The 13,396-nt window shown below is 44.4% G+C and overlaps 1 protein-coding gene across 6 annotated transcripts in view; it reads left to right on the plus strand.

Annotated features, from left to right (window-relative positions):
* The first annotated feature begins 1,557 nt into the window (after positions 1-1,557).
* Positions 1,558-13,396, plus strand: part of PROX1 (prospero homeobox 1) — a 482,982-nt gene continuing 471,143 nt past the window's right edge. For all 6 annotated transcript variants that reach the window (XM_078649768.1, XM_078649772.1, XM_078649773.1 and 3 more), the window contains exons 1-2: positions 1,558-1,799; positions 2,974-3,070. The gene's annotated coding sequence lies outside the window, so the exon portion shown is untranslated. The remainder of the gene's footprint in view (positions 1,800-2,973; positions 3,071-13,396) is intronic.

Consider the following 13,396-nt stretch of genomic DNA (forward strand, 5'->3'; position numbering starts at 1 on the left):
ACAGTTAATAAGTAACCCTTCAGTTAACTTCACTAATTCCTGACAGAACATGCCTTAACTCAGACCTCCGCCCTCTGGACTGTGGCACCGCAAGAGGGGATAACCTCCGCCCCCTTGCCTAAAAATGCCCCCGCACCTTAGCCCCGCCCTTTGTCAGTCTTAACATTTCCCAACCCAACATCTTGTGGCATGTGCCACTTGCGAGAAGCCACTTGGGGGGAGACCGTTGGAAGCCACGCTACCTCCGGGTACCCTCATATTGCAAGAAAGTGCGCACAATTTGCATGCACACAACCTTTGGTGCACTTCTACACTTTTCGTAGCCTAGGAGTAAATTATATAAGGGTGCATGCAATTTTCTTAAGCATGGTCGGCGTCAGGTGCCCTTAAAGAGTTATTATCACATTTCTAATCTTTTTCATTAAAACTTACTCCAGGAAAGGCAGTTTGAGGAAGTGTAATGTAGAAAAATGTACAAGTGTCGGGTTTTAACTGGAAGAAAAGGCTCTGTACTGGGCTGCTGTTTACTCAACTCAGCACTAATGTAAAAATGTTACATAAATAATTAAGAATTTATGTAAAGGTTAATTGAAGTTAAAGAAATGATGTAACCAGTGTGTCCTGTACCGCTTCATTTGTAAAGATATTTTGCAGCAAAGTTGTAAAAATATGACAGTCTTGGAAATGTTAACAATGCATTATATTAACATGCAGCAGTGTCTCACGTTAGTACGTCAGATTATATTCGTACATTGAAGATTTTTTTAAAGTAATCATTTCAAACATGAATTCAGAAACATTTCTGCTTAACTCCCCAGACTGACAACAATGCCAATAGTGAACTAAGAGGCAAGCCAAGTTTTTATATGCACGTTTTGGGTGGCCTTGGTTTCTATTATACACGAACAGCAGTATAGCTTAAATCAAACACAGGAGTCGGTTTTGTACAGCACATGTCCTAAAGTAACCTATTTCGAGGTCCTCTTTTATATGATAAAGAAGGTAAAGGAGGGGAAGTGAAATAAAACAATTGCCTAGGACCATACAATTTGGTCAAGTGGGGAAGCAGGGATTGATGCCAGGTTTTCTGGTTTCACATTGCACAAATCTGCCACTAGATGTACATGCTTCACTTTCTCTCTAGGTCACCCACATTACATCTCCCCTACCCCCACCACCCAAGCTGCCATCCTGCTGACATTAATGCAGCACTCTGTCACACCACCGACCAAAGATTTTGGCCCCTGGAAAAATGTTTGTGAGTATCCATGCCTCAGATTAAACCGATACCAGACTACAACCTGAAATAAATAAAATGCCTCCGAGCACGCTGCTTCCTCTGTTTTCTTTTTCTTTTACTATAATGTTTTTCCCTTCCTCTCAATTACGTAACTTAATTCCGGTTCCAATAAAAAAAAATTACATAAAGGCCAGACAAAAGATAAACAACACCAAACTGCCTCTGGAGGAGCCAATCCCCTGCGGCCCCATCTACGCAAAGAGCGTGACGCTGCGTGACCCAGGTTGGGCAGCTGCTGCGCGATGCAGGCGGGGAGCTGCTCGAGATAAGAGGTGCCCCGTGTTAATAAGCAGGCTTCCTCCGCACCTCGCAGCACTCTTCCTTTGCTAAACAGTCCCACTTTAATGATGTGGAGTGTGTTTTTCCATTCATCACCCTGCCCTCTGAGGGGGCGCGCGAGTGGAGTGACGCATGTTACGGCGCGTCTGCTTGAAAATGAGGCTCGGACACCTGTGCGCGCGAGGAAACCTGCTGACTGTAACGGTCGGATTTCCTCGAAGTATGTTTTTAGGGGAGAATTGGTCTTTAGGAACTGTCTGTCTTTTTTAGACATATTCCGTACTGGCAAGTGTGTACTCATGTAAACGACTGCTCGTTAGTTGAAGAGAAAAATGTTTCTCTTAGTCGAACGCACACCTCAGTATTGTGAAAAACTACCCGTATTGCGATTTTTTTATTTTTTTATTTATGTCAGGGTCTGTTGAGAATTATGTGAAAGTTTGTGAAGGGATATGCGCGGGGCCGATGTGGGATAATAGAAGAGGTCAGTGGGGGGAGGGGGTAGGAGGGGCATGGTGGTGCAAACTGGATAACAGCAAAACTTGTGTAGTGTTGTGATTTTTACTTGTATGAAGGAAGCGAATTGGAAATAGCTTGCAGAAGTTATGTACACCATACTCAAATCGCCAAAAGTTGCTGAAAAGATTATATAAAGGTATCCATTTGCTACTGCCTCCCACCCAGCTCTTAATTGGAGCCGTTGGTGGCATGTGGGGCCCACCAGCACTAATTTTTGGGGACCGTCTTTTATTTTCCCGTACCAGATTTTGACTCAGAGCAAGAGAGTTAAAGGGAAAGTAAGGAAAGAAAGATGGACAAACATTGACAAAGGAGAAAGCAGGGACAAAAACACAGAAGAGTGAGTCAGGGAGTTTATGGTGATGGAAAAAGGTGGAAAAAGACTACGCAGCCTTAGTATTTGGCGTCCAGACATTCAATAGCGTAAGCAAAACTTTGAGCCCTATCACTTATTCTTGTACAAATTTAAGCACTATTCGTAATAGAGGGTCACCAGATGGGAAATATTAAAAAAAACACCCACCCCACCCACCATGCAATGCAGACCTTCTCAATGGCAGTCCTGTGTGCTGTGCTGCAACAAATGAGAAATGTTGGAGCCCAGCAAGGGAACGGTTTACATACAAAGTGTCATGGCTTTTGGACAAGTGAGGAGGATGTATATGGGAAGTATCACTGGAGCAGATCTTGTGAGAAGGATGTATATGAGTGACCTGGATTATGAAATCTACTCTGTAAACAAGATGGGCTTTACTGTTACATCGGTACTTTAGTACACACCTACTTTTGAGGTGGGCCACATGACACATCTAATCTAACACAATGCACTACCGAAGTAAGGCGCTGACAAAATCTCATATCTGTTTATCTTACAGGTGTCATATGAAGGAGACAAACAGACCCTAACCTATCTCCTTTTGAAACAGTGCTCAAAGAACTTATCCTAAGAGGTTGACTGCAGTCAACTAAAATGTAAGTATACCATTTTTAAACGAAAAGCACTGAGTAACAATTACAAACACACCCGATGCACTTGAGCTGTGTGGAATAAAAATTGCTTCTCCTGATAGACACAGATTCCTGAATATATAAGCTGTTCCCTCTAAAATATTGACACGCCTACTAGGGATACACCGGCTAAAATATTGACACGCCTACTAGGCATACACCGGCTCACCGTTTGCAGCCGTTGAGTTCTCCAAAGCAGTTCTACCATAACCAAACCCCTGGTCCTGTGAGAACTGTAGCACACCATCTGCGCCTACAGACTGATTCTTCGATGGCACAGTATGCAGCATGTGCTACTGACTGCCGGAATGTGTGGGTGCTTGATCAGGTAAGGTTGATCAGTCTGAGTCTTCCTTACTCTGCTGGAGATGGATCTGTTTTTGGAACCGATTTAAGGACCAATCAAACTGTATTAGTGCTTCCCTTACTGAGCCTAACCTTAATGTGCCATCCTTGTCTCTATACTCTTGCCAGGCATGTTCATGGCCAGGGATTGCTTTTTTTTGTAACTGCATCAGAGGTCTTTTGAACTCCTAAACTGGACTGCCATAAGGGTGCCACCTATGCTCCTACCAGGCTGTGATTTTGCTTCCACCTGTGTGTGACTGTATCTTTCAGCATGTTTATCCTGCTGTGGTTGTGTTTTGGGAGATGGATCCCTGCTGGTGAAGCGAGGATGCGTTGTTGTATTTTCGTCATCATTGTTGTAGAAAACCGCAAAGTGATGGAAGGATTACTTGAATTTATCTCTGCCACTGGCGATTGCTCTGGATACTATTCCAGATTATTGTTTTTCACTCACTACGTCACTCTAAACAGAGACCATACATGTGCAAATCAGTCTTAGTTCTGCTCCAATAGGAACAGTCCTACACGAACTGCGAGGTCAGGTCTTCTCCATTCAGAAACACAAGGAAGCCCAGATCGGTTTCAACCTAATCAATGAGGGATGCTATGTGGCACAGTGAGCACAGGAGTCCCGTTTGGTCCTGGTCCTGCTGTTGCATTTAGGCAATCTACTACAACAAAGTGGTGGAAGCAATGCTTGGTGGCAATTATGTGATAACACATTACAGATCATTGTTTTTCACCTACTATACCACTCTACAAAGAAAGTGCCCATATGTAAATCATTCTTGGTCCTGCACCAGTAGTGACAGTCCAGTCCGAATGGACAGATTATTACCAGATCGGGACACTGATTAGGCCTTAGTGAGGCATAGCTTGAGTCCTCATCATCATCCTTGTCAGGTAGACGGGATGTGTCTTCTGCATGAGAAATTAGGAAAACAGTTAACAAAGTGGTTTTTAAAGATATTTGTTGTGGTCAGTGGTAGCATTAGTTAGTATAATACATATGCCAGCAATATTTGTGATATGTTAACTTTTCATATAGCAAACCAGGAGATTTGACCTTGGTTCGCCTTCTCCTTATGTCAGAAGTAAATGAAACATGTAGCGTGTCACTCACAGTAACTGAAGTGTACTCACTGCTTTCAACACTGTAAAGTTGCTACTGTGTTTACACATTCGACCCATTTTTTCCTACAAATGCCAACATGCTTTGTAAAGTAAGTTAGTGGTATAGGAGTAACATGTCTGTTGCTACCTTGTTTTCCATGCTCAATGTGCATTGCCTATGTTAGCCATTGCTTTTATGTATCATATATAACTTTGTTAATAAAGTTTATTTTGGCTTCGAAAGGGGGGGTTAGCCGCAGATGTGCTTGATTAGGATTCTCTGCTGATCTGTCAATGTGTGATACTCTTTCTCCGGCTTCATAAACCTGTTCCATTGATCTTCAGTGGCTTTCACTGCTATGTACTTATCCTATGAGCCTATTTAGACGCCCAGCCAGCCTCTGCTTGGTGCAGGCCTTTACACCAGAACAGCATTTCCTGAGCATTTGCTCGGTACAGTATCTGTTTCAGACTACATTGCTGCGGCTTTGCATCTTCTGCTAGATTTGCATGTTGGTGTCTACCGAGACATAAAGAGATGTTTTGTCAAATATATCACCATTGTATATAAGGAGATGGCTCTGTCCGAGAGTAAACTCCTCTTTCAAGCTCTCAGCATCATATTGATTATCTTAACTTACCATTCTATATGTTTATTTCCTAGAGGGCGTTCATGCTCTCTGTCGTGCACCTTTGCTTCTTTCCAACGCTGTAAATGTATCTTCCACTCTGTGTGACGTCTTCAAAGCTTGCAGAGGCAATAATTCTCTGATTGCAACTGTTTGTGATTTGTTAACTGCAAGTCAATTAATTAGTGGGGTAGCTGTGTACAGCTCTGAGACCAGCCAGGGTCTGATTATTTAATACAGGTTTGCAAGTCATTGTTTGCAAAACAAATTCAGGATGACTGTAACTCGTCATACATCGTGCACTGTATTTAGATGTGTTGAGTGTGTTGGCAGTTTCCGTTATAGGAATGTAGCAGACTTTTTTGCTATATGGAAATTAGTGAGCTTGTTGTTGTGTGCGATGTCTATTGATTCTGCTGGGAGGTTCTCTTACAACATATATAAGGCCTATGTACACCTGCCATGACTACAAAAGGATATTGTTTGGATATGGTTGGGTCTGTCTAAAATTTGAGGGTTGGGAGCATTATGCATGAGTCTGTTTGACACTGAAAGAATCTGGTTCAATGTGAGGGTTTACTGGTACAAGGGATATGTCTGTTTGGGCACTGTGGGAATTTGTCTGAGCTATTTGATAGGCTATGTCTATTGGCTGGTGGCCTCTTTTTGTGTGTGTATGTGGTATCAGAAAATAGTTGTAGGAATATCATCTGGTATAAATATTGTGGCCTAAATATCGTTTAAAAAAATAGTGTCCCACTGAAGTTAACATTAAATAATCTACACCCAGTAGGAAATTATTTTTGTAAACTATATTTAGGACACAATATTTGTCATAGGATACATTATATATGTTGTTTTAATATACAACTTCTGTGTGATTGTCTGCTCGGGCTACTTCCAGATATGTTCCAGGCTATATAAGGGTTTGTTTCTGCTCTCTGAATTTATTTTATTTATGCATTTTTATATAGCGCGGACTTTACCCGAAGGTGTCAGGGCGCTTCACAATAGGAACAGAACTGATACATGAGAACATTACAAGTGAACAAAATACAAAAGCAAACGTTACATTAAATGAAGCAAAAATGACAATTGTGAGCCAACAAAATACAAGAGGTAGCAAACGGTGCATTACAAAAGTGACAATCGTGAACCAACAAAAAAAAAGAGGTAGCAAACGGTGCATTACAGTAGGAAAAAGTGACGTGTGCAGGTTACAAAAGCGTACAAAGTAAACATAGAGGTATAATACTGCAATATATGGAGGACACTCAAGCACAAGAACAAACGTTACGTAGGCACTGGTGGCACTTGTGCAGATATCGAAAATAAACAAATGTAAGAGGTAGAAAACAGTGTGTTACAAGAGAAAGTGACGGGTGCATGTTACACACGAGTACCAAACACAGGTAGAAAGATAATACTGCACTAAATGGCAGACTCTCAGACCACAAGAACACACTGGAAAGACACTTCCATAGTCATGTAAAGTAGATTATTCTATAATGGAAGGGCTTCCTTCAGATAATAGAGAGGGCCTGGATTACATTAATGTTGGAAAGGCGATCCCAGGGGAGACAGAAGATGTCTGACTGCCCGCCCCGAGACTCACCTCTCTCTATGGAATAGGCCGAGCGCCGTAGTGTGGTAAATAAATAATTAATTACCGGTTCTATTTTTGACTATAATCAATAAACAGGTAGCTCAATAAATAAGAGTCAAGATTCGAGGTAGCTGGAGTTGACAGGCTTTAATTAAGTATAAAAGGACAGGAACAGGACAGCCTGCATGGGAATAGGATGGCAGCTGCCGGGGGCAGGATCTGGGAGCATAAGGATAACTTTTAATAACAGTGCACAATATTTATAGTTAAACAAATTCATTGCATTCAGTACAGTAGGCGTAGCAGTAGGCGTAGTTTGTAGCAGTCGCGAAAGATAAGGCATAAAGTGGGTGTAACAAGAGGTGTGTGCAGGGCGTATACATAGACATGTGATGCAAACGTAACAGAATATGTCATAAACGGGGCGGAAACATGGAGGGGGCTACCTGAGCAGCTGGGACCTCTAACCTAGTGGTGCGCGTAAACTGGCAATGACGTGTTACCAGGGAGAACTGGGGCTATGACTTCTGCACTAGAAGAGGAGACGAAAGTCTGGAGGGTCAGAGCGACATGTACCTAGGCATATCTAGTATCTGGTGTTTATAGTACATGTCAATAGAATCCAAAAGTTATCAGGGTAAAGGCTAACAGACACTAAGACTGGTGCATGCATTATTCTAAATGTATTGCATGTGCGAGGAATATTCTATGAATATGAATACAGTATTTCTCTTACATGGAGTCATAAAGGCTAGACCATGACGGAAACTATTGATGCGATTCAGTAGCTTAAGAATGCAGAGAAGGAGGGCTGGACTGATAACTAGAAACATAACATACTCTTGGCAGACTGGGAGGCAGAGCCAGGCCGAGCCGGGCACTGCGAGGCAAGAAAGTAAGCTAAGGGTCAGGGATACAGGTGGGGGCTGTATCGCTCCTCGGAGAGGGTTCAGGAAACAGGAGCTGAATCTGAGTCCGGGCCCTTTTGAGGCCTAGAAACGGGGACAATTCAATGAATTAACGTGCACACTGTAAAATGTGGCAACGTAGGATTACATAGGCCTGATATTCGTTGTATTCACGAAAACTGGAAACTGGCATACTAGAGATGGAACATTCAAAAGAGAGCAGACTAGGTCTAGGGAAAGGGGGTTAAGCTGTGCTGGCAAATGTGCAACAGTGGGTGCATGTGTGAACATGTGTTGTTGAGAAACATAGGCTGGAAAAACTCCCATCAGACCACCCTTTATGGTGGATTTCACGCTATGTGGGATGTTTTGTTGATCATACCAGATCACAACCGACCAAATAGTGTCGCTGTGTAAGTGGATGTCAATGATCCAGCCATAATGTCCAGAGTGAAGAAATATAGTGTGTCCTAAAGTGCAGTGCTTGAATACTAGTGATAAATTAAAATTGACTACGCAGGCGCTGTGCAACATTCAAAGCGCAACCTATGTGTCATACATTAAAAACCCGCCGAGTAGTATGACTACCCAGTGGCGCTGTGCAAAACGGTCGACATGTTTCAGCCGATGGGGCAGTACCCCGGCTTTCTTCAGGACCATAGAAAAAGCTACTGACACTATAAATTTTAAATTTTAAAGCTGAAAAAGGACAAATAATGTACTAGTAACGTTACATATCTACCAGGAATCGTCACAATTTAATTCCCACTGGAAGGGGAGAAGAACATCTTCTTCCTAGAAAAAATGTTGACAAAACACTGTATTACACACATGCAGCCCTAAGAAAGCACAGAAACCATACCAACAAAACACACCTGCCTGAATGAAATTTACATTCAGCATTATAGCTGCACATTTGCCAGCACAGCTTAACCCCCTTTCCCTAGACCTAGTCTGCTCTCTTTTGAATGTTGTATCTTTGCCTAGGGGAGTGAGCAGAGAGGTCATTAAATATTCCCCTTGACCCTCCACATACTTGTTTTGTTTATTGATATTAAGAGCAACTTTTCAGTTGCGGGTCTTATTAATTGGTTGCAACGCACTTTCTGTTGCATCCCTAAAGCTCACCCTACATGATTGTGTGTGACCCCCCTCTGTCCACCCAGTCCTATACCTACTCTCCTTGACACTGCATGATAAGTATCATGAACATATTGATCCCTCTTTAGAGTCTATCATGTTCCAGGATGTAACAACTCACCAAGGTCTGATTACTAAACTACTAGACGATACACTCTATCTTTGAGTGGTTTTCCATGTAGGAACTATTCCTTCTGTTTGGGGCATAGTTTTTTCTTATAAATAGTCATCATAGTCGAGGTTTTTTGATTAGATCGTCCCCGTGCATACACACATGTATGCAAATGTTCTAGGTACAATCAGAACTTACTTTTTCATCTACTGCATTTAGGCGGTTTTATTATGCAAACAGTTGCCACTGACACGTTTCTGCACTTCACTGTAAGTGAGCCCTTAGGTTTATAGCGTATATCAAGCTCACCTTTTGAGAGACTTAAGCCTGTGAGCTTATAACGTTTCTTCCCTGTGAGGTTCTGTCAATCTCATTGGGCGCTCGACATTCTTGTAGTGTCTCCTCAATAGCCATGCGCGGGTATTACTGTATGCGCATTTTGAGCTATTATTATAAACAGCTCTTTTTCTCTATCTACGCTACCTAATTATAACTAAATCTTTTAAACATTCTTCGCGCAGGTGGCTCATTATAGAGTGACTACAATCGGCATTTCTTTTGACCGGTAACCATTGTTACTGCGCAGGCGCCAAAGAGTAGTGTCTCTTCTCGCGCCTCCTTGTCGCGCGTTTCTCCATACTGCCGAGATTCAAACGCCCGGTTTCTGCCTGTTCAATGGTTCTAGGCAGCTATATATAACACCCAGATGCGGTCGGCAAATTACCTCCACTTCCGCTCGACTTTTCCCTGGGGGCACCGACGGATAGGTGAGTCTCCTGTCGATGCGTTTACCTCCAGCCTAGCCCCCTCCCTTCCCCCGTTTTTCATGTAATCGAATTTGGTACACTCGAGCCGATCAGTTGGACGGCCCCCTTCAGCCTTTTAGACTTTAACTCAGAGGCTTATCTAGAACATTGTGGGTGAATCTTTCGGGCATTTCAACAGCCCCTTATCATAGACAATCCCTGGGTTAGTAACTCTGAACATCTATCAATGAGTATATGTTACCAGCACCAGGCAGGTTCTTAAAAGTTATCAAGAAACCACATGGAGGTTTTATGTAACACACTACTGCACTATGTTGTCTGTTCAGTGACTGGGTGTGGGTTGAATGTTGGGCTGAACAGTTGGGCTACCACCACACGTCTGTAGGTTTTTATGTGTAAAGCAATTGGCGTGGACACGGTAAAGTTGTGTACTTACAGTGCTCCTTTTTTCTACACTACAGAGCGGGGCCTCATACTCCCGAGCGGTTGCCGGGTGAGGTGAGGTCTTCACCCACATAAAGCTGGGTGAGTAGCATCATGGAGAAATGCTTCATGTTGTTTAAGCTATTATGCTTGGTCATATAATGCTGAATGTAAATTTCATTCAGGCAGGTGTGTTTTGTTGGTATGGTTTCTGTGCTTTCTTAGGGCTGCATGTGTGTAATACAGTGTTTTGTCAACATTTTTTCTAGGAAGAAGATGTTCTTCTCCCCTTCCAGTGGGAATTAAATTGTGACGATTCCTGGTAGATATGTAACTTTACTAGTACATTATTTGTCCTTTTTCAGCTTTAAAATTTAAAATTTATAGTGTCAGTAGCTTTTTCTATGGTCCTGAAGAAAGCCGGGGCACTGCCCCATCGGCTGAAACATGTCGACCGTTTTGCACAGCGCCACTGGGTAGTCATACTACTCGGCGGGTTTTTAATGTATGACACATAGGTTGCGCTTTGAATGTTGCACAGCGCCTGCGTAGTCAATTTTTATTTTTTATTTATTTTTTTTTTTTTTTCAAAAACCTTTATTGTACCGTCCAAGTTACACAGCGGAATGCCTACAACCCAACGGGCTGGCCGCTATAACAGTTCAATAGGCAGTATGTAGCATGCAACTTTTCGCGTAGTCACAATTGGCATTGGAGGATAAAGATGGCTATGCCACAGTGAAAGGTACAGCGTTATGCAATTTAAATCAAGAATATATAGGTTTTTGGGTTTTTTCCTCTCACGAAGACAACAACGAAACAGATAAAACCAAAACATCGGAATCACAATTCGATCATATGGTGAGTAGTGTTAAGCTGTAACAGCTTTCCCATGTAATGTAGTCCCTTGGTACCCCCCCCCACGCCCGCTGTCCCATCCGGTGCGAGTGTCCCTAAGAATGTGTTCTCAACTGGCCCGTGACCTCACACCACCCCCCTGTCATCCCCCTGTGGCAGTACGCTGTCCAGTGAGTCCCTGTCGACTGGTATGCACCCCTTAATGCTGTTTCGCGGGAGTACTAGCTATCGTCCTCCTCCCCTTCAGAGTCCTCCTGTTCCTCCTCTGCTAAGGGCTCACAAATATCCCCTCTGTAGGCATTCCACTTAGTCCAGATTTTGTTCCACTTCCCCGGGCAGGCCCTACTTGAGTAAACTGCCCTCTCCGTTATCATCACCCTGTCCATATTTAAGCACCAATGGTTCTTAGTCGGTACCTCAGCAGCCCCCCATCGCTGTGCAATATCTCGCTTGGCTACCATTAGACCCACCGTTGCCCAGATTTGGCTGTGTCTGGATAGATCGTTAGGTTCCCATACATTAAGTAAACACCGCCGTGGCTCGGGCAACAACGATATCTCCAGTGTCTGTGATATGGTGCGTAGGATCCGTGCCCAATATTCCCTGATCCGGGGGCATTCCCATAAGGTATGAAAAAATGTGCCCTCCTCCCCACAACCGCGAAGACAATAAGGGTGTTGTGATCTGCGTATGCGGTGTAGCAAAGTTCTGGTGTAGTAGACCCTGTGTAATATCTTCAGCTGTACAAGTCTCATCCGGGCCGAGATTCCCACCTCTTTAGGCGACGCTACGGCCGCATTCCACTCCTGTTCGTCCATTTCACAAGTGTCCCCCTCCCATTTCTCCTTCAGAGACAGCAGTGGGTCTGGCAGGTTGTTGAGTAATTTACGATATGTGAGGGACGTCGCCCGTTCGGGCATGAATTCTGTAAGCAAGCGGTCTTCCAGCGGGGAAGATTCCGGTAGTTCCGCGTGAGGGGGTAGGACAGTGAGCAGTGCATGTTTTATCTGCATGTACCTATAGAGCTCCCGTTCATTCAGGGTGTACAGTTCTCTCAATCTTGTAAAAGGTATCACCTCCCCTCTCTCCCAAAGGTCCCCCACCGTGGAGATCCCTATAGCATCCCATTGGGAAAAGCCCCGGCTATTTCTCATATTGCCCAAAGCTCGGGAATCCCATAACGGAGTGAGTTTCGTTATTTTCCCCTTCCAGCCCAAAGCCGCTGTCGAGGCATGCCAGAGCGTCACTGTTAGTTTGGTGGGGCCCACTAATTTACGGACTCGGCGTTGGTCATATAATGGGGCCAGCATGGTATCAGTACCCAGTTGTTCCCTGTCGGCCTGAAAGGCTGGGTCAGTTTGGGGGGCGTGGAGCCAGTGGTTGATGGGTTTAAGGTGCGCTGCCCAATAGTACAGTTTCAGGTTGGGCAATGCGATGCCCCCATCGTACCATCCCCTGTGTAACTTGGGCTGTGCAATACGAGCCGGCAAATTACCCCATAAGAGATTGGAGACCAGTGCTGCCACTCTTTGAAAGAATCTGGGAGGTACTTGGTAGGGCGTGTTATCCAGAACATACAAAAATCTGGGTAAGGACATCATTTTATATAATGCGGCCCTGCCCAAAAGCGTTAGTGGGAGTCCCGCCCAGAATTTGACATCCTGTTTGAATCTATCCAAATGGGGATACAAGTTTTTGTCCAGAAATTCAGCGGGGTCTCTAGTCACGTGAATACCCAGGTATTTAAAGGAGGAGCCTGCCACCTTCAAAGGGCAGTCCGCCGCCAGCACGGGGAGCTGTCCCTTCACGACATACAGTTCCGACTTGTTCCAGTTTATCGTGTACCCGGAGACCCTTCCATGATCATCGCAGAGGCGTAGCAGGGCCGGCACCCCCTCATCCGGATCCATGAGATATACCAACATATCGTCGGCATAAAGCGACAGACGATCCTCCTGACCCTCCTTCCAACTTATTCCCTTCAGTAAGGGCGAGGTCCTAATGAGAGTGGCAAGCGGTTCCAAGGATAACGCAAACAGCAATGGCGAGAGGGGGCATCCCTGTCTCGTACCTCTCCCCAAGGAAAATGTTCTCGAAATGTGCCCGTTCGCCACCACCTGAGCAACTGGTTCCGTGTACAGCAGTCTAACCCATGCTATGAAGCTGGGACCAAACCCCAACCGCGACAGTACCTCAAACAAGTAGTTCCATTCCACTAGGTCAAATGCCATCCTGGCATCAAGAGCCAACACCACTGCCGGGGACGGAATGGAATCTGCCCTGGCCAGTACCCCATGCAGCCGACGCAAGTTCAGCGCCGTGTTTCTGTGGGGCATGAATCCGGACTGGTCCGGGTGGACAAGGGACGCAAGATGCGGTAAGAGCC

This window comes from Lissotriton helveticus, chromosome 6 (genome assembly GCF_964261635.1).
Source record: "Lissotriton helveticus chromosome 6, aLisHel1.1, whole genome shotgun sequence".
In the NCBI taxonomy this organism is placed as follows: Eukaryota; Metazoa; Chordata; class Amphibia; order Caudata; family Salamandridae; genus Lissotriton; species Lissotriton helveticus.